The sequence below is a fragment of the Trachemys scripta genome, chromosome 9 (assembly GCF_013100865.1).
Source record: "Trachemys scripta elegans isolate TJP31775 chromosome 9, CAS_Tse_1.0, whole genome shotgun sequence".
NCBI lineage: Eukaryota > Metazoa > Chordata > Testudines > Emydidae > Trachemys > Trachemys scripta.
The window spans coordinates 55572030-55596686 of NC_048306.1; the positions used below are offsets into that span (position 1 = coordinate 55572030).

At 43.4% G+C, this 24657-nt stretch overlaps 1 protein-coding gene across 4 annotated transcripts in view; it reads right to left on the reverse strand.

The window, feature by feature from the left end:
- STAG1 (stromal antigen 1) overlaps positions 1–24657 on the reverse strand; it is a 384051-nt gene that overhangs the window by 341635 nt on the left and 17759 nt on the right. For 2 of the 4 annotated variants that reach the window (XM_034781837.1, XM_034781838.1), the window contains exon 2: positions 8799–8850. The exons of the other annotated variants lie outside the window; for them this stretch is intronic. The gene's annotated coding sequence lies outside the window, so the exon portion shown is untranslated. The remainder of the gene's footprint in view (positions 1–8798; positions 8851–24657) is intronic. 4 annotated transcript variants of the gene reach the window in all.

A 24657-nucleotide genomic window follows, 5' to 3' on the forward strand; every position in this document is an offset into this window, starting at 1 on the left:
AGGAAGCGACTGACTATAGGGTTTACAAAAATCGAGAACCCATCTGAGCCCGGATGGAAGGCGGAGATGGCGGCTAAATGGACCCTTATAGATGACAGGGACAGATCTTGATGTTTTAGGTGCAGGAGGTAGTCCAGTATGAACGGTATGGGGGTGAGGAGAAGCGACTGATGGCATTGTTCCGCCCAGATGGAGAACCGTTTCCACTTGGCAAGGTACGTTGCCCTGGTGGAGGGCTTTCTACTACCCAGGAGGACTTGTTTGACCTGGTCCGAACATGACAGCTCCACGGCGCTTAGCCATGGAGCATCCAGGCTGTGAGGTAAAGGGACTCCAGATTTGGGTGCCGGAGTTGACCAGGGTCCCGTGTGATCAGGTCCTGGACCAGCGGTAAAATGAGTGGAGACACTACTGACATTTCCAGGAGCGAGGTGAACAAATGTTGGCGCAGCCACGCCAGCGCTATCAGTATAACTCGAGCCTGATCCCTGCAGATCTTGAGCACCCTGTGGACCAGCGGGATAGGTGGAAAAGCATAGAGCAGGTGCCCTGCCCAAGAGAGAAGGAAGGCATCCCCGATGGACCCCAGGCTGTGACTCCTGAAGGAGCAGAATGCCTGACACTTCCTGTTGCCATGAGTGGCGAATAGGTCTATCTGGGGAGAGCCCTAGAACAAGAAAATTGAGTTTACCACATCTGGTCGAAGGGACCATTCGTGGCCACGGAAGATCCAACTGAGGCTGTCTGCCAGTGCGTTCTGAACCCCTGGGAGGTATGACGCCTGTAAGTGGATCGAGTGTTCTACGCAGAGGTCCCACAGCGCAAGGGCTTCCCGGCACAGAGGAAAGGAGCATGCACCCCCCCCATTTGTTGATATAGAACATCACCGAGGTGTTGTCTGTGAGGACTGAGACACACCTGCCCACTATGTGGGTTTTGAAAGTGTAGCATGCCAGATGCACCACTCTCAACTCTTTGACATTGACGTGTAGAGCGAGGTCCATCTGAAACCAGAGGCCTTGGGTTCTGAGGTACCCTAGGTGCGCTCCCCAGCCCAGATCCGAGGCATCTGTCACTAAAGAAAGAGGGCTGAGGGCTGGCAAAGGGAACTTCCGCACAAACCACTCGCGGGTCGAGCCACCACAGGAAGGAGTCCCACACCGGACAGGGCAGGGTTACAATGCAGTCCAGAGCATCTCGAGCTGGCTGATGCACCAACGCCAGCCAAGACTGGAGTGGATGTAGTCTGAGTCTGGCATGCTGCACCACGTAGGTGCATGCAACGATGTGCCCCAGTAGTCTTAAGCAGCTCCTTGCTGAAGTCGTGGGGAACTGTCTGAGTCCCTGTATGATATCCCGAAGTGATCGAAACCTGGCTTCTGGGAGGTATGCCCTGGCTCAAGTAGAGTCCAGGACTGCGCCTATGAACTCTATCCTCTTCACCGCGGACAGAGTAGATTTTTCCTTGTTTAGGAGGAGACCCAGTTCGAGAAAGGTCCTTCTTATGAATTCGACCTGAGCCTCCACCTGAGCTCTTGAGCATCGCTTGATTAGCCAGTCATCTAGGTAGGGAAAAATCTGTATCTGGCGTTTGCGTTTAAGCTCTGCGCCATGCATTTCGTGAATACTCGGGGGGCAGTCGACAGTCCAAATGGGAGGATGGCAAACTGACAGTGGCCTCTGCTGACTATGAATCTGAGGTAGCGTCTGTGATGTGGGACTATTGCGATATGAAAATACGCGTCCTTCAAGTCGAGGGCGGCATACCAGTCTCCTGGATCCAGTGAGGGGATAATGGAGGTTAGTGAGACCATGCGAAACTTGAGTTTCTTTATATGCTTGTTGAGCTGTCGCAGGTCCAGGATGGGTCTGAGGCCCCCCTTGGCCTTCAGTATTAGGAAATACCGGGAGTAGAACCCCTTGCTCCTTAGCTCTTGAGGAACCTCCTCCACTGCCCCTACCGAGAGGAGGAAATGCACTTCTTGAATTAGAAGTTGCTTGTGAGAGGGGTCCCTGAAGAGGGATGGGGAAAGGGGTTGTGGGGGGGTGTATAGAATTGGATGGCATATCCCCCCTCTACCGTGCGGCGCACCCAGTGGTCTGAAGTGATTCAGGACCAGGCACGGTAGAAAGGGGATCGACGGGACGAGAAGATAAGATGGGAAGGATCCCGAAATCGTACTGGAAGGCCATCCTCGACCGTTCCCTCAAAAGGGTGATCTAGGCCCAGATGGAGGCTTGGGCTGGCCAGAGTTTTGCCCAGAGGAGGGAGGTTGCCTCCTCCTAGTACTCCTGTTTCACCTACGTGGAATGTCCTGGCGGTTTTGTGGTTGATAAAGCCATGGGGAAGGCTGAGGCATAAAATGCCGGCGCTGGGTAGCCAGCGTATGACGTCCCAGCAAGCGCAGGGTAGCTCTCGAGTCTTTCAAACTATGAAGTCTCTTATCTGTCTTTTCAGGGCAAAGAGCTGATCCCTCAAAAGAAAGATTCTGTATGGTCTGTTGGACCTCATGTGGCAGTCCAGAGACCTGCAGCCAGGAGCCTCGTCTCATCATTACCCCTGTGGCCAGCGTGTGAGAGGCTGCATCCGCCGTGTCCAGAGCCGCTTGCAGAGATGCTCTGGAAACTAGTTTCCCCTTCTCCACAAGTGCGGAGAACTCCACCCGAGCTTCCTGGGGAAGGAGCTCTGCAAACTTAGCCATAGACGAGCAGGTGTTATGCCTGTAGCGGCTTGCTATGGCCTGCTGGTTGGGTATCCAGAGCTGCAGGCCCCCAGTCGAATAGACCTTTCGGCCAAATAGGTCCAGTATCTCGGCGTCCCTGTTTTTTTGGGGTGGAGTCCTGAAAACCTTGGTGTTCTCTCTGATAGGCCGCATCGACCACCAAAGAGTCTGGGGGAGGATGGGTATAAAGATGTTTGTACCCCTTAGAGGGAACGAAGTAGCAGTGCTCAGTTATCTTGGCCATAGGGCCAGGGAAGCGGGGCTTTGCCACAGATTTTTAGACGTATCACTTAATAGTTTTAATCAGTGGCAATGCAACCCTGGATGGGCCGGAGGGGGCCAGGATATCAATGACAAGGTCTACATCCTCGTCCACCTCCTCTGCCTGTATCCCCAGGCTTTGGGTGGCCCACCTCAGGAGCTGTTGAAGAACACAGTAGTCCTCCAGAGTCGGGGCCGTGAATGTCGATGTCCCCACAACCGCTTCGTCAGGCGAGGATGAGGATGAGAGGACAGATAGCTGGCCCTGTTCACTGCCCTCCTCACCCCTGGGGTCCCACAGCACCCAGTGCTTGATCCATGGGCCTGGAGCTGATGGAGCGTTTGGCACCGCAGTCAGTGCCAGGGCTGACAAGTTTGGCAGTACTGAGGTCGATGACATCAGCGGGGTCGGAACTGGAGCCTCCGGCATGCGTTGTCTGGAGAAACAGTGCCGGAGCTGGTTGAATTATCGGTGCCGGAGCTATCTGAGCCAGCGATGCCGCTCCCCCTGACGGCAGTGCTGGCGCTGACTGTGGGACGAAGGATGCCGCCGACACCAATGCAGTTCTGGACTGAGGACTTGGCTCTGGCTCTGATGGTAAGCCCAGGGTGTCCAGAAGGGCCATTGGGCAGGAGGTTGCCATTGTTGCTGCCACGGTGCCAGGTATGGTTGGTAACTCCGCCGTGACCTGGACCTCCTGCTCCACAATCTGCTGGAGCGATTAGAGTCTGCCTCCGATTCCGAGGTCTCCGAGTAGGAGGACTACGGAGGAGCAGTACCCTGAGTCGTCAACGATCAGTGCCCCGACTCCGGGGAGTGGTGCGGTTCTTGCACCTGCACGGGCAGTGCCGGAGATGGAGACCGGCGGGCCATCATGGCCAGTTTACCCCTGGAGTGGAACAGGGGGCACACGGTCGCTGGCGATTTATCCCTCCTTTGCAGGGAGGACGGCACCGGGAGGCTCATCAAGTCCATGGCCGCCTCGAATGCCTCCGGTGTCGATAGTGGCTGTATGTCCCCCTAGTGGTTCGGTGACCGGGAGGGTGTGGGGGTTCGGACTTGACTGGACCCCGGCCGGGACAGGAGTCAATGAAACCCTGGGCGAAAGCAAGGAGGAGGCGGTCTGTCCAGATCCGCTTGTGGACGCCGGGGATCCTGTAAGTTTCAGGAGGGGTGAACTGGCCTCTTCTTTTTTTTACTGGCACCGGGGATTGTGAGTGGTGCCATACTGAGGCCAACCCGTGGCAGTGCCAGTGGGCTTTAGAGTCTTTAGCCAGGCCCGTTTCGAATGCTGTTGGTGCCGGAGCACTGCACACTGAAGAGGTGGTGCTCGGTGCTGGGTCATTGGGTCCCAGGTCAGATTGTGGTTTCAACGCCGCCTCCATCAGCAGGAGTTTTAGTCTCTGCTCTCGTTCTTTAATGGTTCTGGGGTGGAAACCCTTGCAAACATGGCACTTCTTCTGGTGACTCTAACCAAGGCACCGCAGACAGGAAGAGTGAGGATCACTTTTGGGCATAAACTTGCCACAGGCCTCACAGAGCTTAAACCCTGGAGACCCAGGCATATCCCAGGAGGGGGGAAAAATGTCCAAACAACCAACTAACTATAACTATAGGGAAACAACTATTAACAAACTGAGAACTATACACAACTAAGGTCTATTAGACACTGCTAAGGTGCTTGCTGCGAGAGCGAGTCAAGGTCCAACTAGCAGTCACCGGTGGTAAGAAGGAACTGAGGGGGTGGTGGGTCAGTGGAGCCCTATATTGGGCGCTATGAAGGCGCCACTCTAGGGGGCGCCAAGGCCGACCCTACAGAGGCTGGCAGGTAAAATCTTCTGTCTGGCGTGCACGCGGCACGCACACACCTGCTTAGAATGGACATGAACAATCACTCGAAGAACAATGAGCTTTTAAAATATATTAAGAACAAAAAGAATCTTGACAATAGTACTTGTCTTACTACATGAACATGATAGAATTAGCAATAATAATGCAGAGAAGTCTTGGAGCAGCGAGGAAGTTCCAGAAGACTGGAAGAAAGCTAATAGTGCTCCAAATTTTAAAAAGGGTAAACGAGATGACCTAGGTAATTATTAGCCTGTCACAGCCTGTCCTGGATCCCAGGTCTCAGAATGTAATCATAAACAGAAAATTGTCATCACATGGGTGTGTTTCCAGTGCAGTCCTATGGGGACTGATTCTTGGCCCACACTATTTAACATTTTTATCAATGATTTGGAAGAAAACAAAATCATCATTGATAAAGTTTGCACATGACACACAAATTGGGAATGGTAAATAATGAGGAGGATGGGTAATTGATTCAGAGTGATCTGGGTCACTTGGTAAACTAGCGCAAGCAAACAATATGCGTTTTAATACAAGTAGCAAATGTAAACATTTACATCTAGGAACAAAATGTAAGCCTTAGTTGCAGGATGGGGGACTCTATCCTGAAGAAGATTTGGAGGGCTGTGGTGGATAATCAGCAGAACATGAGCTCCCAATGTGATGCTGTGGCCGGAAGACCTACGGCTATCGTGGAATGCATAATTACGGCAATGTTGAGTAGGAATAGAGAAATTATTTTACCTCTGTAATTTGACACTAATGCGACCGCTGCTGGAATACTGTGTCCAGTTCTGGTGTCCACAATTCAAGAAGGTTATTGATAAATTGGAGAGGGTTCATAGAAGAGCTATGAAAATGATTAAAAGATTAGAAAACATGCCTTATAATGGTCAGACTCAAAGAGGTCAATCTATTTACTTTAAAGTGAAGGTGAAGGTATGGAGTAGTATGGAAACTTGATTACAGTCTATCTACCTGGGGAACAAATATTTAATAATGCATTTTTCAACCTAGCAGAAAAAGGTCCAACATGATCCAATGGCTGGAAATTGAAGCGAGACAAATTCAGACTGGAAGCAAGGCATGTATTTTTCACAGTCAGGGTATTTAACCACTAGAACAATTTAGCAACAGTCATGGTGGATTCTTCATCACTAGTAAATTTTAAATCAAGATAGGACTTTTTTCTAAAAGAGCTGTTCTAGAATAAAACAGAATTATTTCAGGAAAGTTCTATGGTCTGTGTTATACAGATCAGAATAGATTGGTCAGAACTGTGGTCCCTTCTGGATTTTGAATCCATAAGTAGTCTCTATAGGCTCTAAGGGAGCAATAGGTTTTGCAGATAAATTCTCTATTGTCAAAAAATTTCAGAAACACAAACCCAACTTGTCCCCTAATAGCCTCCCTGGCAGTTTCTAGCAGCAGTCAAGGCCCCAGTGACTACCTTGGGTGGGGCTGGCCTTAAACTTCTTTGCTACTGGATGGGAAACGGTTCCAAGGCAGTACAAAGGGCACAAAAAGGCTAGCTACAGTCAGGCTCCAGGTATAGAACCAAGATCCTTGCTCTCTGCAGAAAAGCTGCCATTATCCAAGGTCATTTGCTTATAGTACTGTAATCCCTGCAAAGCCAGAGCAGAGGGTGGGGAGAGTGAGAGCAGTTGCTGGATGGAGAACTGGGTACCAAAATCTTTCCTCAGCCAAACTGGTGAAGCTCCTTGATTAGACAGGTTAGCTAAGACACTCACTGAGCCATTAATGTTGATTTTCAATAAATCTTGGAGCAGCAAGGAAGTTCCAGAAGACTGGAAGAAAGCTAGTATTGCTGCAACTTTTAAAAAGAGTAAACAAGATGACCTAGGTAATTATAAACCTGTCATAGTCTGACCTGGATCCCAGGCAAGTTAATACAGTGGTTGAGCAACCCAGTTTCCATACTACTCCAGCTCCTACATCAGCAGAAAACTATTTTACTAAAGCAATCCAAACATTTCACCTGACATGATCCTTAGGAGATAGTTTACAAGTAATTTCTACACTGATTTAACAGTATTAATATGGAAACATCTTACTACAAACACCAAACAAAGGGGATATGATGAGGCAATTTACAGTACAGCTTATATTCCTCCATTAACTGAAATATAAACAGCAGCAAAAGAACATGCCAAGAAAAATTAACCCCAATTCTAACTATTGATCATGCTATTCACATCACACATTACATATGGGATGGGGGTTAGTGTAGTTTATCACTTTCTTGGGGAATTATTCATTTAAAACCAATGAACAGTGAGTGTAAGGAATATCAAAGCACACAGATTTTCCCCCGGCTGTATTTAGAAACAAAGTCCTATTAGGTTATTTTATCCATCCATCCACCTGCCAATAAAGGATTGTCCTGAATATTCAAATAATTTGTCCAGTCTAATTTTAAGTGACTGAAGTGGCAGGAGACTACTCCAGTCTAGCTGACCTCTTATTAAGTGTACCTTTGGTCAATTTCAATCAAATCACATCTATCTACATGCCACTGTTACACCCTAAACAATTACTCCTCCTTGGTGTTTTCATTCCTTTTAAATACTGACCATACATATGGTTAATATCCCTGTTAGTTATTGCACCATATTTTTGATTTTTTAAACCTTTAGTAGCTCTGAATACATTCCTCCAGATGCTAAAATATTTTCCCCCAGTTCATCAGTATTTTTTGGATACTGAGACCTAGAACTCTAAATAGTACCCTAGGTGTGATATGACATGGGGCAGATACAGAAGAACTGTCACTTCCTTGATCAGTGAAGAAATTTCTCTGTATTATACTGCACAGAGTGCTATTGGCTGTTTTTGTCATTAATATTGAACGACCAGATCATGTCTAATTTGCTTTGCACAAAAGCTTGTTGAGATATTTCTAGTTCAGTAACATACCATTCCCTTCTGAGCATTTGACCAGGAGGACAGAGTCAGAGTATCTTCTCAGACTATGCTGAAATATCCTATTTTTGATACTCTATCCTCCTTCCCTCAGCTTGCTTTTTTCATCTACTTGTCACATCTTCCCATGGTTACCATTATTATGATTACAGTGGAGCCTAGTAGCTATAACTTAGTTAGGGTTGTGTTCTAAAAAGGGTTTAAAATATTTTTTCTCTCCTAAATATAGAAGTCCTTTTAGAGTGAATTTCACACATGGTTAGTTTTCACACATTTTCTCTTGTTGATTTTAATACAGAAAATGTGAAATTGGGCTTTTTATGAACTTTGTCCTTGGCAGTCCAACCTTTCACTGTTAACAGATAAACTATTTACCTACACGATTTGGTAGACAGATTTATCCCTGAGTACATCTGATGCAATATGTACTTTTAATTGCATTTTGGGTCATTTTTAAGAGTTATTCATAATAGTTGAAACTATGTGTGACAAATTTTTGTCAAATATACTCTTCTCTGTTGTATAGATAAAAAACAGACTCCATCAGTATAGTTACAGTTTTCAGCCAGATTCTATGATACTATGCAGAAGATTTTCTATATGGGGGTCTGGCACACAGCACTGATGTGAAGTGTACACGTCTCCATCCCTGACAGGTTTGCCCCCCTTACTTAGTCATCTACCATTAAGCATGAAAAAAACACGGGAAATTAATATACAAAAAAACTTAATTGTAAAATAGTCAAGTTAACTTGTACTACACACAATACACCTAACACAAACACGAACAAGCAAGGAATGAAAAAAGTTAAGCCATTACAGCACATACCCTTCAATGCTCTAGCCACAAGCATACACTTTACCATTACCACATTCACAACATCACAAATCCCATACCACAACCTTAAAACTCCTTTGTAATTTCACCAGATATAATTCAAGCTTTGTGTCTGTACCAAGACTATGTATCCCTAAGGCATTAACTATTTGAAGCTGGAAGACTGATCAATGGAGCTTACCTTTAAGAATGTATTAACATGCAATGGAAACTCTGGCTGCCACTCCTGATACCTAGAAAAGCAAAAATCAAGTGTGTATTAAGTTTCTCCTGCCAACCATTTCCTCGGTGCCAACAAAGCTTGAGATATAAAGCATGACCTCAAATTTGAACCACTTCCAGATGGAAATTTAGGAGCTCTCCAAACAAAGGTTTAGTACCTGTTTTGAGTTCATAATTTAATCACTGCCAATACAGCTATCCTCCACTTTCAGATGCGCTGGACAGACTAACAGAATGCAAAATGAGCCAAAGGTTAGTTATGAGGAAATTTTCTGTAAGGATCCTAAGGATCTTCCACCAATCTTCAGAGACTGAAGATGACAAATTCTTCTGTTTACCTCAAGAATTCACCCACAGGTGTTAAGCTTTCAGTTCTGCAGAGGTAAGGAACAAACACCTCTTGTGTGCTCAAGCAAATTTTAATTACTTGCAATAGGACTGAGGCCATAGGCTACTTTCAGTTAAAATGGTCACCATTTCCCTAGAGCCTGTGCAATAGATTAGAATGTCCATATCAGTGTAAGAAGGGTGTTTCTGAGGAGTAACTGCAGATCCTGTGCTCAGAGGTAACAGCCTTGGCTAATTTGTGAGTTTGGTATGTTTCTGTAAGGGCCTTGTGATTGCGTTTTCAAGTCTCTCCACTCCATGTGTGTGATCTCTCCAGGTGTTTTAAGTTATTCTTGTTAACCAAGGAGTTGTGCTAACCCAATTATACTAGCTAAATAAGCCAGCTGCAAAGGGAACTCTGAGTCAGAGAATAGGCAAATGCTAACAGGAGTGTTTGAAGGAATTTGTAGCAAGAAATTTGCTTATCTTCTACCTAGGTACATTTCTACATCAGTAATAATGGACAACATTGGAACAGTATTTGCGGCCTGGAGGAGATGTCCATGTTTTCCTTCCTGACTGAAGACACAAGAGTTTTCCTGAATGTGAAGTGCAAGTTGATGGGAAGAAAAAAATTGTGGTCTTGAAGAACCATCAACCTGACACAGCACCAAAGAGAATGAAGACTTCTTGAATAACAAGATCTGGGAATCATTGCCACAGATTCAACAAGGGAAGGAATTAACAATGAAGGAGTCGAAATAAGAAATCAGAAAAGAGGATTGGCAGTTTATGATCACTAGAGGAAAGTGAATCAGAAGGCATTCTACATAGCAGAATACATGATCAGGTAAGGTTCAAAAAAGAACTAGAGAAGTTCATAAAAGATAGGTCCATCAACGGCTATTAGCCAGGGCAGGGATAGTGTCCCTAGCCTCTGTTTGCCAGAAGCCGGGAATGGGCGACGGGATGGATCACTTGATGATAATCTATGCTGTTCATTCCCTCTGGGGCAACTAGCATTGGCCACTGTCGGAGCACAGGATACTGGGCTAGATGGATCTTTGGTCTGACCCAGTATGGCTGTTCTTATGTAGTCTACAAGGCATCTGCAGAAAATCTCTCTCTGAAATTTCACTAGAGGAACTGAATACAGCTGCAGGGGACATATATGAGGATGGCTGCTCAGCTGAATCCAGAAGGACATCACACCTGCCCAAGAGAAGACTAGAACAGTCCCTGTTTTCAGGGACTCCATGTTAAGAAAAGTGAGTAAAAAATTCTGCAAGAGACAAAAAAAGGACAGAAGAAATGTGTGCTGTCTTCCTGGAAATAAGAGAAGAGATATGATAAAATGACATTCTGAATCTGGTGCACAAGACTCCGCTGGCATATTGGCACTAGTGGCATGACATCACGCTTCAAAGATTATTGAATACTTCAGGGATCTTGGAAGGGAGGAAAGGCCAGGTGATATTTTTGGAGAGCCTTTTTATCCCATGAGCAAAGGGGAGGTGAACCTCTGGGCTAGATAAGTGATATAAAATAGAGGGATTTGTTTTTGTGGAATGTTAGCCACGTTCCATGGAAATGAGTGAGCTAGAGAGTTTGAATGGCCTTCATCACAATGGCACAGAAACCAATCTTGTGGAATAGACTAGTTAGATTGTTTGGAAGTCATTTAATAACAAATAGTAATGGAGTAAACACAGTACAAACACTATGCAATGCAGACTAAAGGAGTCATGAATCATGGTATCAAGGGGTGTGAAGAAAAGAAATATAATTACTGAAAAAAGTACAGAAATTAGAAGTTCAGGCACCTATCAGCATATAACCTATATTCTTCCACCCAGACAGACCTTACCATTGCCACAACTGTACGTCAAAGACCACAACTTTAATTTCAACCTTTTAGTGATGCCATCCACGCAAAGCCTTCACTAACTACCATCACCAAGCACAAACTACTATATTAAACATGCCAAAATAACAGCAACTTGATTAAGGGAATGTGTGCAGAAGGAAAGGTTGTGGGTAGTTTGTTGTGTCCATTTCTTCAGCCAGAACAGCCCTCGGCCTTCATCATTGGAATCAGATGTTTTTAGAAAATTCATGCTTCTTATTAATTATAATTCCATCATATCCTAGTGCTTACATAGAAACATAGGACTCAAAGGGACCTCCTGGATCATCAAGTCCAGTCTTGATATTGCAGGCAACTATGTCATACTCCCATTCATAAATTTATCAAACTCCATCTTAGAACAAGGTAGATTTTTTTTCTCCCACTATTTTTATTGGAAGGCTCTCTCACTCCTCTCATGGTCAGAAACCTTCTTCTAATTTCCAACCTAAATTTTTTCATGGCTAGTTCACACCCATTTGCTCTTGTTCCAACATTGTCCTTTAATGAGTAGAATTGTACACAATATTCCAGATGAGGTCTCATCAGTGCCTTGTACAATGGCATTGATACTTCCCTATATCTCTTCCAACTCACCTCACATATCACATTTGCTTTTTTTTTTTTTTTTTAAAACACACACCACACACAAATGCATTTCTTTGGTGGCTCATAATTATCCTGTAAACTAATACACCCAGGTCTTTCTTCTCCTCTGCTGCTTCCAACTGATGAGCCCGCAACTTATAGCAGAAATTCTTGCTATTAGTTCCTAAGTACATGATCTTTCACTTCGTACTCTTAAATTTCATCTAATTTCATCCAGTCCCCTAGGTCATCCAATTCTTCCTGTATAATATTTTGATCCTCCTCTGTACTGACAATGCCACCCACCTTTGTGTCATCAGAAAATTTCATTAGCACATTCCTACCTTTTGTGCTAAGATCATTAATAAAAATATTAAAATAAGATTGGTACAAATACTTGAGGAACTTGACTAGGAACCTCCCCCTCCAGCATAATCTGCTGTTGCCTCCCCTTTAGTCTATTCTTACTCATCTTATTATTCTTGTACTAATTCCCATCTTCGCCAACAAAACTGATAATTTCTCATGTGATACCAAGTCAAATGCATTATTAAAATGCAAACAGACTAGATCTACTATATTTCCTTTGTCTAAGAAATAAATTTATCTTCTCAAAGAAAAGCATCATGTTAGTCTGGCACAGTCTACGTTACCATCCTTATTAAATACCGAAGCAAAGTATTTGTTAGTTTTTGGGCCACACCTGCACTATCCTTAATCTCTACCCCATCCTACCTAGCCATCTTAACTACATAGCAATCCCACTTCTCTTCATGCTCTCTTTTTATTTATATGGCTAAAGAACCTTTGACTATTTGCTTTAATTTCCTATGCAAAGCCTTATTCAGTTTCACTTTTGACAATTCTCACTTTACCCCTACAACTTTTGACCTCCAATACCTAATAGCCTGCCCCCCCCCCCTTTTTTTTTAAACTCAATTTCTTCTTCCATTCCTTTTGGTCTCTCTGCTTACCCCGAATATCTTTTCTGAGGGGTCATTCAGCATCCTTCACATTTAAGTTCCTCAGCTCTTCAGTCCAGATGATTTCATTCTCTTAGAGGGTCCTGTGGCACCTTTGAGACTAACAGAAGTACTGGGAGCATAAGCTTTCGTGGGTAAGAACCTCACTTCTTCAGATGCAAGTAATGGAAATCTCCAGAGGCAGATATATATCAGTGTGGAGATAACGAGGTTAGTTCAATCAGGGAGGGTGAGGTGCTCTGCTAGCAGTTGAGGTGTGAACACCAAGGGAGGAGAAACTGTTTCTGTAGTTGGATAGCCATTCACAGTCTTTGTTTAATCCTGATCTGATGGTGTCAAATTTGCAAATGAACTGGAGCTCAGCAGTTTCTCTTTGGAGTCTGGTCCTGAAGTTTTTTTGCTGTAAGATGGCAACCTTTACATCTGCTATTGTGTGGCCAGGGAGGTTGAAGTGTTCTCCTACAGGTTTTTGTATATTGCCATTCCTGATATCTGACTTGTGTCCATTTATCCTCTTGCGTAGTGACTGTCCAGTTTGGCCAATGTACATAGCAGAGGGGCATTGCTGGCATATGATGGCATATATAACATTGGTGGACGTGCAGGTGAATGAGCCGGTGATGTTGTAGCTGATCTGGTTAGGTCCAGTGATGGTGTTGCTGGTGTAGATATGTGGGCAGAGTTGGCATCGAGGTTTGTTGCATGGGTTGGTTCCTGAGTTAGAGTTGTTATGGTGCGGTGCGTGGTTGCTGGTGAGAATATGCTTAAGGTTGGCAGGTTGTCTGTGGGCGAGGACTGGCCTGCCTCCCAAGGTCTGTGAAAGTGAGGGATCATTGTCCAGGATGGGTTGTAGATCACTGATGATGCGTTGGAGAGGTTTAAGCTGAGGACTGTAGGTGATGGCCAGTGGAGTTCTGTTGGTTTCTCTTCTGGGCCTGTCTTGTAGCAGGAGGCTTCTGGGTACACGTCTGGCTCTGTTGATTTGTTTCTTTATTTCCTTGTGTGGGTATCGTAGTTTTGAGAATGCTTGGTGAAGATCTTGTAGGTGTTGGTCTCTGTCTGAGGGGTTGGAGCAGATGCGATTGTACCTCAGTGCTTGGCTGTAGACGATGGATCATGTGGTGTGACCGGGGTGGAAGCTGGAGGCATGAAGGTAGGCGTAGCGGTCGGTGGGTTTTCGGTATAGGGTGGTGTTAATGTGGCCATCGCTTATTTGTACAGTGGTGTCCAGGAAGTGGACCTCCCGTGTAGATTGGTCCAGGCTGAGGTTGATGGTGGGGTGGAAGCTGTTGAAAGCATGGTGGAATTCTTCCAGGGCCTCCTTCCCATGGGTCCAGATGATGAAGATGTCATCAATATAGCGTAGGTAGAGAAGGGGCATGAGTGGACGGGAGCTGAGGAAGCGTTGTTCCAGGTCAGCCATAAAAATGTTGGCATATTGTGGGGCCATGCGGGTGCCCATAGCGGTGCCACTGGTCTGGAGGTATATATTGTCACCAAATTTGAAGTAATTGTGCGTGAGGATAAAGTCACAGAGCTCAGCAATAAGTTGTGCTGTGTCATCATCAGGGATACTGTTCCTGACAGCTTGTATTCCATCTGTATGTGGGATGTTTGTGTAGAGAGCCTCTACATCCATGGTGGCTAGGATGGTGTTTTCTGGGAGGTCACCAATGCATTGTAGTTTCCTCAGGAAATCTGTGGTGTCACGGAGATAGCTGGGAGTGCTGGTGGCGTAGGGTCTGAGTAGGGAGTCCACATATCCAGACAGTCCTTCAGTGAGAGTGCCAATGCCCGAGATGATGGGGCGTCCAGGATTTCCAGGTTTGTGGATCTTAGGTAGTAGATAGAATAACCCCGGTCGGGGCTCTAAGGGTATGTTGATTTGTTCCTGTGTTAACACACCATCCAATACCTGTTACAAACAGGACTTGTGAGAAGTCACTTGCCAAATGTGACTGGAGAAATGTAGGTGCTGCTATAACATCCAATGAAGTTTACAAGTATCTTATTGTATTCATATAGATTTACAGAGTAGCATAAACTTTTTTAAACCCTAAAATACAACACAGTTTAATACAAACCAATTAAGTAGACAAAGTTAAAACTCAGCCTACTCTAAAAGAATCAACAAATCCCCTGAGAAATGATCCCCAGTCTTTCCAGCCTGACTCTCCACACAAAAGCCTTGAGGGAAAAACAGATGTTGAACTCAGACTCTGCCAGATTATCAGAAGGAGTGAAATTCAGGAGTCATGGATCATTCAATGAGATCATCATGCCATTGGATCCAACATTTATATCTGAAACTGGGTTTTTTGAAGAGCACTGACTCATCTTTTTCATCAGGGAAAATCCTGGATAGATGAGATCTTTGTGATAGCTAGGGACCCAAATCATTAACCAGGGTGGATCTGATTTAAACCATGATTTAAATCACTAGTCAGGAAGACTTGATTTAATCATGGATCTCTACATAGAAGTGCAATCTTGTTGGTTGTTATAACCTTAACCTACCAGTTTTATTCACAAAGTTCATTAACATTTGAAATATTGCACTTGAAAAATAAAATATATGAGGAAGCACAAACATTACATTCTCCCTCTAAGAGCCACCATTGAGTGAGCAAGAAGACACATAGCTCATTAGCTGAAGTTTTCAAATAGTATCAGGTGTCATCTCATGTACAGTTCATCATAGGAATCTAATCAAGTGACAAAACATGGACAACTGTGGTCAAGTCCATATCAAAAAACAAAAGTAAGTTCTCCTGGAAAAGTTCAGGTGAAAAAAAGCCACAGTTTCTGCCTGATCATATAACAGCAGCCTATGAACTAATGAAATGTCTAAATTACATACATCTTGATAAAACAGAAAAAATTGCTTTTTATCAAGGGGGCAGACATCAATCTCTGTTGCCCCAGCCAACGAGCATCAACCATCTTGCACATACTGAGTCTTAGCCCTCATTTAGTTCCCCTATTGCAACTACACACTGGGGAAGATGAGACTGCACAATACTGATCAAATGAAAGTAGTACAATCCTACCCAGAAACCCTCAACATGTATGTGGTGCACCTCTGTAGATCAGAAAACCTCCATTCCCAAGAACCATCCAGGAGCCACATCCTGAGGCACAGAACCACCATGCTGGGGTGATGCGAGCGGCCCACTTTCTAGAACAAGATATGAGCAATGGTCAGGAGCTTGATCAGCAGTTGCACACAGAGCTGAAGCAGGTAAGGGTATCAAGTTTGCCTCAGCCAGGTAGGTATTATGAGGATAACTGGCCTTGTCTTGCCTGATCTTGTTCAGCACCCTTAAAATTAGGGGTGTTGAAGGAAAGGCATAGAACAGACTCTTCTTCCATGGTAGGAGGAAGGCATCCCCAAGGGAATGGTAATCCATGCCGCCTTGAACAGAAGACAGGTGGCTTCCTGTTAACAGAAGTGACAAAAAGATCAATTTCTGGCATCTCTGGAATGTGCAGTGGAGAACTTGAATGTCCAGCTCACATTCGTAGTCCTGGGAGAAGTGTCTGCAGAGGGCATTGACTGTGGCATTCTGGATGCCTAGGAAGTAGACTGTTGAAATCTGGATATGGTAGGCTATACACCAGTTCCAGAGCTGTATAGCTTTGATGCACGAAGAGAGGGATCTTGCTCTTCCCTACCTGTTGATGTAAAACATTCAGGACATGTTTTCCATCATGACCCTGATTGCTTTGCCCCAGATGTGTGGCAGGAAATAGAGGCAAGAGTTCCTGACTGACCTGATCTCCAACAGGTTGATGCAGAGATTGGTTTTGTAAGTTGTCCATCTGCTCTGAACTAGCAGATTGTTGAGATGGGCTCCCCATCCAACAGGAATGTGTGGGTTTGTTAGAGTCACTGATGGGGTTGGGCAACACAAAAGGACATCCACACGGACATTAAGTTACTCCTTCCACCAGTTTAGGGAGTTCTTTAGGTGCCAGGGGACCATCATCCACCTGTACAAGGCATCCCTGTCCAAAGAATAGGCAGTTCTGAGCCAATCATGGAAGCAGTTGAGGAGTATTCTTGTGTGTTTGGTCACAAAGGTGCAAGATTTTCAGCCAGACATCCAGCCACTTTTGGTTCTTGTCGTAGGGGGTAGATCTCCAACCTATAATGTTGATTCACTGCATTCACCACTAGGGAGTTAGGTGCGGGATGGGAAAATAAAGAGTTGGAATCCTAAAGGGGCACGTAGTACTTCTTATCCACCCTGCTACACATTGGTGGAATAATAGCAGACATTTGCCACATCGTCTTAGCCAGATCCAGGAGAGCCTCATTAATAGGTATCACCACTCTGGAGAGAGTTGCCAACTGAAAAAATATCTGAAGACACTCGGTACCCAAAAACAGGGACTCTGGTTCATCCGACACTGAGATGTCCCTCAAGTATCGGAACTCCTGTGGTTCTGGTAAGGACCCCAATACCAGTACCACAGCTGACATTACCATAACTGGAGCCAACAGCACCTACAATAATGGGTATACTACAGGCATTGTAGACCTCAGGTGCCAATACCTGCTTGGTACCAAAGGTTCCACTTGCAGTGGTACCCCGGAATGAGCTGCTTGCATCAGTACCGAGATGGCTGGTTAAAGCACACGATGGCATCAATGTAGTGGTATCCTTCAGTGACAATGGCAGGGTTCAACTCGATGGTACCCTGTGCTTACCCTCCTTACTGGTGGAGGGTATAGATGCCCTTTCAGAGCCATGCTTCCTGTCCTTGGAGCTCCAGGGCTTTGTGGGCCTACCCATACCCAAGGAAGAGTCCTATGCCTCAACAGTACCCTCGGAGACAGATCTCGACAGGAACATGGTCTTTTTTGGAGCTGGGACCTTAGAAAATTCATGGTCTTCTTTCCGAGAGTCTTCCCAGCAGGTGCCAAAGACTTCCCTTTCTTAGGGGACGCATGTCCTGAGGTTGACAGGGCACTCAATCTGTCCAGGGACAGACATACAGGGGGATTGCCTGATCTTGCTCAGAGGGTAAGCTTTATCTCCCTGTTCTTCATAGCCCTGGTCTTAAGTGCCAAACAGAAGGAACGCTTCTAGGAGACCTGAGACTCTCCCAAGCAATGGACACACGGAGTGCCAGTCGCTGACCAGTATAGACTCTAGGCAAGAGGCAACATTTGATGCCTGGCAAACCAGGCATACTCCACCAGGAGAAGACACATCTCTTGGAGGGAAAAAGAGAGGGGGGACAAAAAATAACCCTCTCACCTAAAACTAACTATATCAAAAACTAACATAGAGCAATAAACTAACTTTGAGAAAAAGAGAGAGAAGGCCAAGTCTATGCAGACATGCTAGGGGGCTCCATCTCAGGCTGAGGTGGTAGAGAAGGAACTGATGGCAGGTCGCCCAGGCAGCTGTGGTGTCTGCCACAAGGCGGCATGGGGCACATGCACTGGCAGAATGGACACTGCTAGCTAGAAATTTTCAATCAAGAGCTTGAGAGGTGCATGCGTACCTAAAGTAGAGCACGAACAGGGATGCTACACGAATCAGCAGTAAGCTCCCAGCTGCAATATATACCCTCTGTAGTAAATTGTTGGGATATTTGTTAGAATCCAATTCTGTTTCTTCTTAAACAAAGAAAAAAAAGGGGAGACAGAAAAAGAGAAACAAACAAATTCTGTCTGATACTTGCAGTTCAGTTGTTGGAAAAATCACTGACAAAGTACACATTACATTACCTTACCTGATTATAGGGCTGTCGATTAATCACAGTTAACTTACGTGATTAACCCAAAAATTTAATCGGAATTTAAAAAATTAATCATGATTAATCGCAATTTTAATTGCGCCGTTAAATAGAGTACCAATTGAAATGTATTAAATATTTTTGGATATTTTTCTACATTTTCAAATATATTGATTTTAATTACAACACAGAATAAAGTGTACAGTATTGTATTATTTGCACTGTAAAAATGAACAAAAGAAATAGTATTTTTCAATTCACCTCACAAAAGTACCATAATGCAATCACTTTATTGTGAAAGTGAAATTTATAAATGTAGATTTTTTTTGTTACATAACTGCACTCAAAAACAAAACAATGTGAAACTTTAGAGCCTACAAGTCCATTCAGTCCTACTTCTTGTTCAGCCAATCACTAAGACAACAAGTTTGTTTACATTTATGGGAGATAATGCTGCTGGCTTCTTATTTACAATGTCACCTGAAAATAAGACTAGGCGTTCACATGGAACTTTTGTAGCCAGCATTGAAAGGTATTTATGTGCCAGATATGTTCAACATTCGTATGCCCCTTCATGCTTCCACCACCGTTCCAGAAGACATGCTTCCATGCTGATGACGCTCGTTAAAAAAATAGTGTGTTAATTACATTTTAGACTGAACTCCTTGGGGGAGAATAGCATGTCTCCTGCTCTGTTTTACCCGCATTCTGCCATATATTTCATGTTATAGCAGTCTCGGATGATAACCCAGCATATGTTGTTCATTTTAAGAACACTTTCACTGCAGAGTTGACAAAACACAAGGAAGGTACCAATGTGAGATTTCTAGAGCTACAGCACTCAACCCAAAGTTTAAGAATCTGAAGTGCCTTCCAAAATCTGAGAGGGACAAGGTGTGGAGCATGCTTTCAGAAATCTTAAAAGAGCAACCTTCCAATGTGGAAACTACAGAACCCAAACCACCAAAAAAGAAAATCAACCCTCTAGCTGGTGGCATCTGACTCATATGATGAAAGTGAACATGCCGTCAGTCTGCACTGCTTTGGACCATTATTGAGCAGAACCCCTCATCAGCATGGACGCATGTCCTCCGGAATAGTGGTTGAAGCATGAAGGGACATATGAATCTTTAGCACATCTTGCGACACCAGCTACGAGTGCCACGCGAACGCCTGTTCCCATTTCCAGGTGACATTGTAAACAAGAAGTGGGAAGCATTATCTCCTGCAAATGTAAACAAACTTGTTTGAGTAAATGTCAGAAGAAGAAGTAGGACTGAGTAGACTTGTAGGCTCTGAAGTTTTACATTGTTTTATTTTTGAATGCAGTTATTTTTTGTACATAATTCTACATTTATAAGTTCAACTTTCATGCTAAAGAGATTGCACTACAGTACATGTATTAGGAGAATTGAAAAATACTGTTTCTTTTGTTCTTTACAGCACCAATATTTGTAATCAAATATAAAGTGAGCACTGTATACTGTATTATGTGAAAAATGTAGAAAACATCCAAAAATATTTAAATAAATGGTATTCTATTTTTGTAATCGTGCGATTAATTTTTGTAATCGCTTGACAGCCCTTATTACCCACCAAAGGACTTGGGAAACTTAACTAGAGGGGGCTAAAACATCGTTTAGCTTGCCTCTTTGGTCATAGCAAAGTGTTGCAAGGTACACCCTGTCCTCACTAGACAAGCTAACTCTTATTAGATGGAAGACAAGATGAGGAAAAGAAGGTAGGAGGAATAAGATAGGGGAAGAAATTGACACTACAGAGGATGGAGTATCATTTAGTTTGCTTTCCTCAACGCATCTGGTCAGAGCATGTTTCAGGGAAAAAAGACTTAATGGTATGACAGTATAGCTCTGGGTTTTCACCTACTGGTGATGGTGCTGGCCATGATACTGATGCCATGCATAAGCAAATTATCAACTGTTCCCCAGAAAAGCAATGTCGAACATGAATAGCAACCGTCTCCCATGAAAGCTGATAAGTAATAATAAAGGTCCAGACATGCACATGTCCTCTGATCTTAAACATTTTGGCCTGTTTCTATTAACAATTCTGACCTAAACACTTAACTAGAGGTTTGTCAAAGCTCTTAGTGAGGTACAGGCAGCTTACATTGTTCTTTGATTTAAATCACTCCACCCTGACATTATAGGAGACTGTCAGTGCCAAACACTTCTCATTGTAAACTCATGTTTTAATTTGCTTATAACTTTACAAGCTGTAATTGTTTGGGCTGAAATTTTCCCTGCTGGGTGCCTGCCCGAGGCTGAACTGTTTTGAAGAGTTTCCATTAAAAAACAGTTCAACTGTTTCTCAGACTGAAGTTAGGGGGAAACTATATTGTTTTGCACGTTAAAATGTTCTTACAATTAAGATCCAATGCCTCCATACTTTGGCATAGGGACTTTAAATGCAGTAGGGATAGAGAGGGTGATGACTGCCCATGTGTCAGGAATGTGCCTTTTGCCATCCTTGTGAAAATCCACTGTAATCTGGCTGAGTTATAAACCTCTGAAACTCAGTTTGTGCTTAGGAGAGTCTTCAAAGTTTTCATGTGCATTGTGCATGCTCCATCCCCACACAGCTTTTATGAGCCCAGATTGTATATGCACTACCCCAACAAAGTGATTTGAGCATGCTCCACTGTAGGACTACAAGGGCTGAGCTGCAATTTTCCACTGTGGTGCCAAGCACCAGAACTGGGAGCAGGAAGACTGTCTCTCTTGTGCTGTCAATCCCTACCCTTTCCCCACACACACACGAGGGCCAAATCATGAACCTTTTAGCACTTGTCCACATCCGGCCCCAGTTAAGCAACCAGAAAATAAGACAGGCCACCAGCCTTAGCTAGACCGCCATCCATTCTCTTCCTGCAGTCTCCTGACTCTTCGCAATAAACAAAGCAGGAGTCCTACAGACAGCAGCCTCATTCACAATATCACTCAGATTCACACCCTAAGCATCAGCCGACCTATAAGCTGAGTAAGTTAGGGATCCTGTGAAAAAAGTATGTAATAATGTCATTAAAGACTATCAATGTATACACACGGGAACCAAATTAAGGATGTATGGGCAACTATAATTCTAGCACTGAGTGCCAGACTTTGTAACCTTTATGTTCTTTAAAGGTATTTTAACGTAATTTCATATAAATTGTATATTCATATTAACATATGATCAAAATATGGAAATAAATAAGGATACACAAAGGCACGCAAAACTGTTACAGGAATTCTAATGTTTTATCTCCAACATTATGAAGAAGAAAACAGCTTGAGAAAACCATTCAGTTGAAGACTACTAAATTCAAAGGGATGATGATCTCATTAAATGATTCACAGAATGGAAAATTTTAAAGTCTAAGGATTTATACATACATTTTAAAAAGCCATATAAAGCTAAACAATTAATTTGTTAGAAAAACTTAGAAGGTAAATTAAACATTTAAAAAACTGCAGAGCAAGTAGGTCTCAACTCAGGATTTCCTCCCAGTGGGAAGTTGCGGGAAGAAGGCAACTAAGACTGCAATTTCTCCAGAATTTAACCATTCATTCCAAAAAAAAAAAAAAAAACCACACCACACAGCCTTAAAGTTTTTATGCTTGAATAGTTTTTTAAAAGATCATAGAGGGTCCAAAAACTGTAGTCTGAAGACCACTCTATTCCTCACACCACTGGTTATTGGTCCATACAGCTGCTTAGATGCAGGATGCTAGCTTTAATTTCCAACTGCTAGAATTACACTGGAAGACAAGTAAAAATACTTCCCTACATAAAAACTTCTGCTCATGCCAGAGGGACATTATACAGTTGCAGACGAGAGAACAAGAGTAGTTTGTGTGTGACCATAAGTGGGAGGGGAGGTTATCCATATGACATAGCTTCTATTAAGACGTAATCTGTGAAGTTCTCCACATTAAACACAAGAAGAGCTTGTGTTAAATAAGATCCTTTATAACTTTACAATCAACTAAGGGTACAAAAAACAATTCCTAAGCTGAAGCAACCAGCTTTTTGTTCTGCTCAGCAGAACGAGCCAGGCATCGGTGAAGAGTAACTCTCAGAATTATTCAGGCAGACTCAACACCTGTACGTAACAATAACACCTGTGCCACACTTTTATTTAAAAAAAAATTCTCTATCATCTATACGAACAAATTAATTCTACAAATCAATCTAAGTCTCTGGTGGAGCGGAGGGGGAGGAGGGGCAATTAAATCATTCTGTCACTGTTTTTCTGGAAGTTGCAGCAGGCCAGTCAGCTGATGGACCCGGAAGTGCAACTGCTTCTTGTTGTTTTGGCATTGCTATGTCTGACATCATTACCAAGCAAGTCTAATTACTCTGCATGGAGGGTGGGGGGGGGGGTAATTCTCAAATTACAAACTATAATATAACCAAGCTGTACTATTTCTCTGAAAGCCAGTGAGGGTTTCTTTAGTTGAGCCACTTCTGGATACACCTCTACCTCGATTTAACGCTGTCCTTGGGAGCCAAAAAAATCTTACCGCATTATAGGTGAAATCACGTTATATCGAACTTGCTTTGATCTGCCAGAGTGCGCAGCCCCGCCTCCCCGGAGCACTGCTTTACCACGTTATATCAGAATTCGTGTTATATCGGGTCGCATTATACCGGGGTAGAGGTGTAGTTTGAATATGCATCAATAACGACACAATTTCTGGCCTCTAGAGCAAAAATGTTCACCTCATCTGGATCCCAGACTCTAACTGATGTGTCTATACCTTGATTATGGTTCCCTACCTTCAGGTGGTCTATACATTTGGCATGTGGTAGAAATATTTACCTTATAAATGATATCTTTGATCATACCTGGCCAATATATTACTGCTTGTCCTCCTTTTGCACTTCACCATTCCCTCAAGTACCCTTTTTCAGTAAGCTATTTTTTTCCTAGTTTAACTGGATCACAAAGTGCCTACATTGATTCACAGAGTCCAAGACCAGAAGGGACCATTTTGATCATCTAGTCTAACCTCTGTGTAACACAGGCCATAGAACTTCTCCAAAATAATTCCCACAGCATATCTTTTAGAAAAACATCCAATCTTGATTTTAAAATGGTCAGTGATGGTGAATCCACCACAAACCTTGGTACATTGTTCCAATGGTTAAATAAGTTCACTGTAATAAAATTATGGCTTATTTGCAGTCTGAATTTGTCTAGCTTCAACTTCCAACCATTGGATCATGTTATACCTTTCTCTGCTAGACTAAAGAGCCCACTATTAAATATTTGTTCCCCAGGTAAATACTTACAGACTATAATCAAGTCACTTTTTAGACTTCTCTTTGTTCAACTAAAATAGACTCAAAGAGCTCAGTCTATCACTAGAAGGCATGTTTCCTATAGCTTTAATCACTCTTGTGGCTCTTCTATGAACCCTCTCCAATTTATCAACATCCTTCTTGAATAGAGGGTGCCAGAACTGGACATAGTGCTCAGCAGAGGTCACACTAGTGACAAATAAAATAACCTCTATTCCTCCTCTAGAGTCCCCTGTTTATGCATCCTAGTATAGCCTTAACTCTTTTTGGCTATAGTGTCACAACGGGAGTACATGATCAGCTGATTATCCACCATAGCCCCCTAAATCTTTCAGTGACTGCTTCCCAGGATAGAGTCTCCTTATCCTGTAAATACGGCCTACATTCTTTGTTCCTAGATGTATACGTTTACTTTTAGTCACACTAAAATTAACATTATTTGCATGCACCCAATTTACCCAGTGATCCAGATCATTCTGGATCAGTGGCCTTTCCTTTTTACTACTATTATTTACTACTCCCCAATTTTGTGTCATCTGCAAATTTTATCAGTGATGATTTTGTGTTTCTTCCAGGTCACTGATAAAAATATTGAATAGCATAAGGACAAGAACTGATCCCAGTGGGACTCCACTGGAAACACACCTACTCCATGATGATTCCCCGTTTACAATTACATTTGAGACTTATCAGTTAGCCAGTTTATAATCCAGTTAACATGCATTTTAATTTTATACAGTTCTCGTTTTTTAATCAAAATATCATGCTTTACCAAGTCAAACAACTTAGAGAAGTCTAAATATATTATGTCAACATTATTACCCTCATCAACCAAATTTGTAATCTCATGAAAAAAGGTATCAAAGTAGTTTGACAGAGTCTATTTTCCATAAACCCATGTTGAATGGCACTCTCCTTTAATTGTTTAGTAAAGAAAGGAGTCCCATATCAACCGC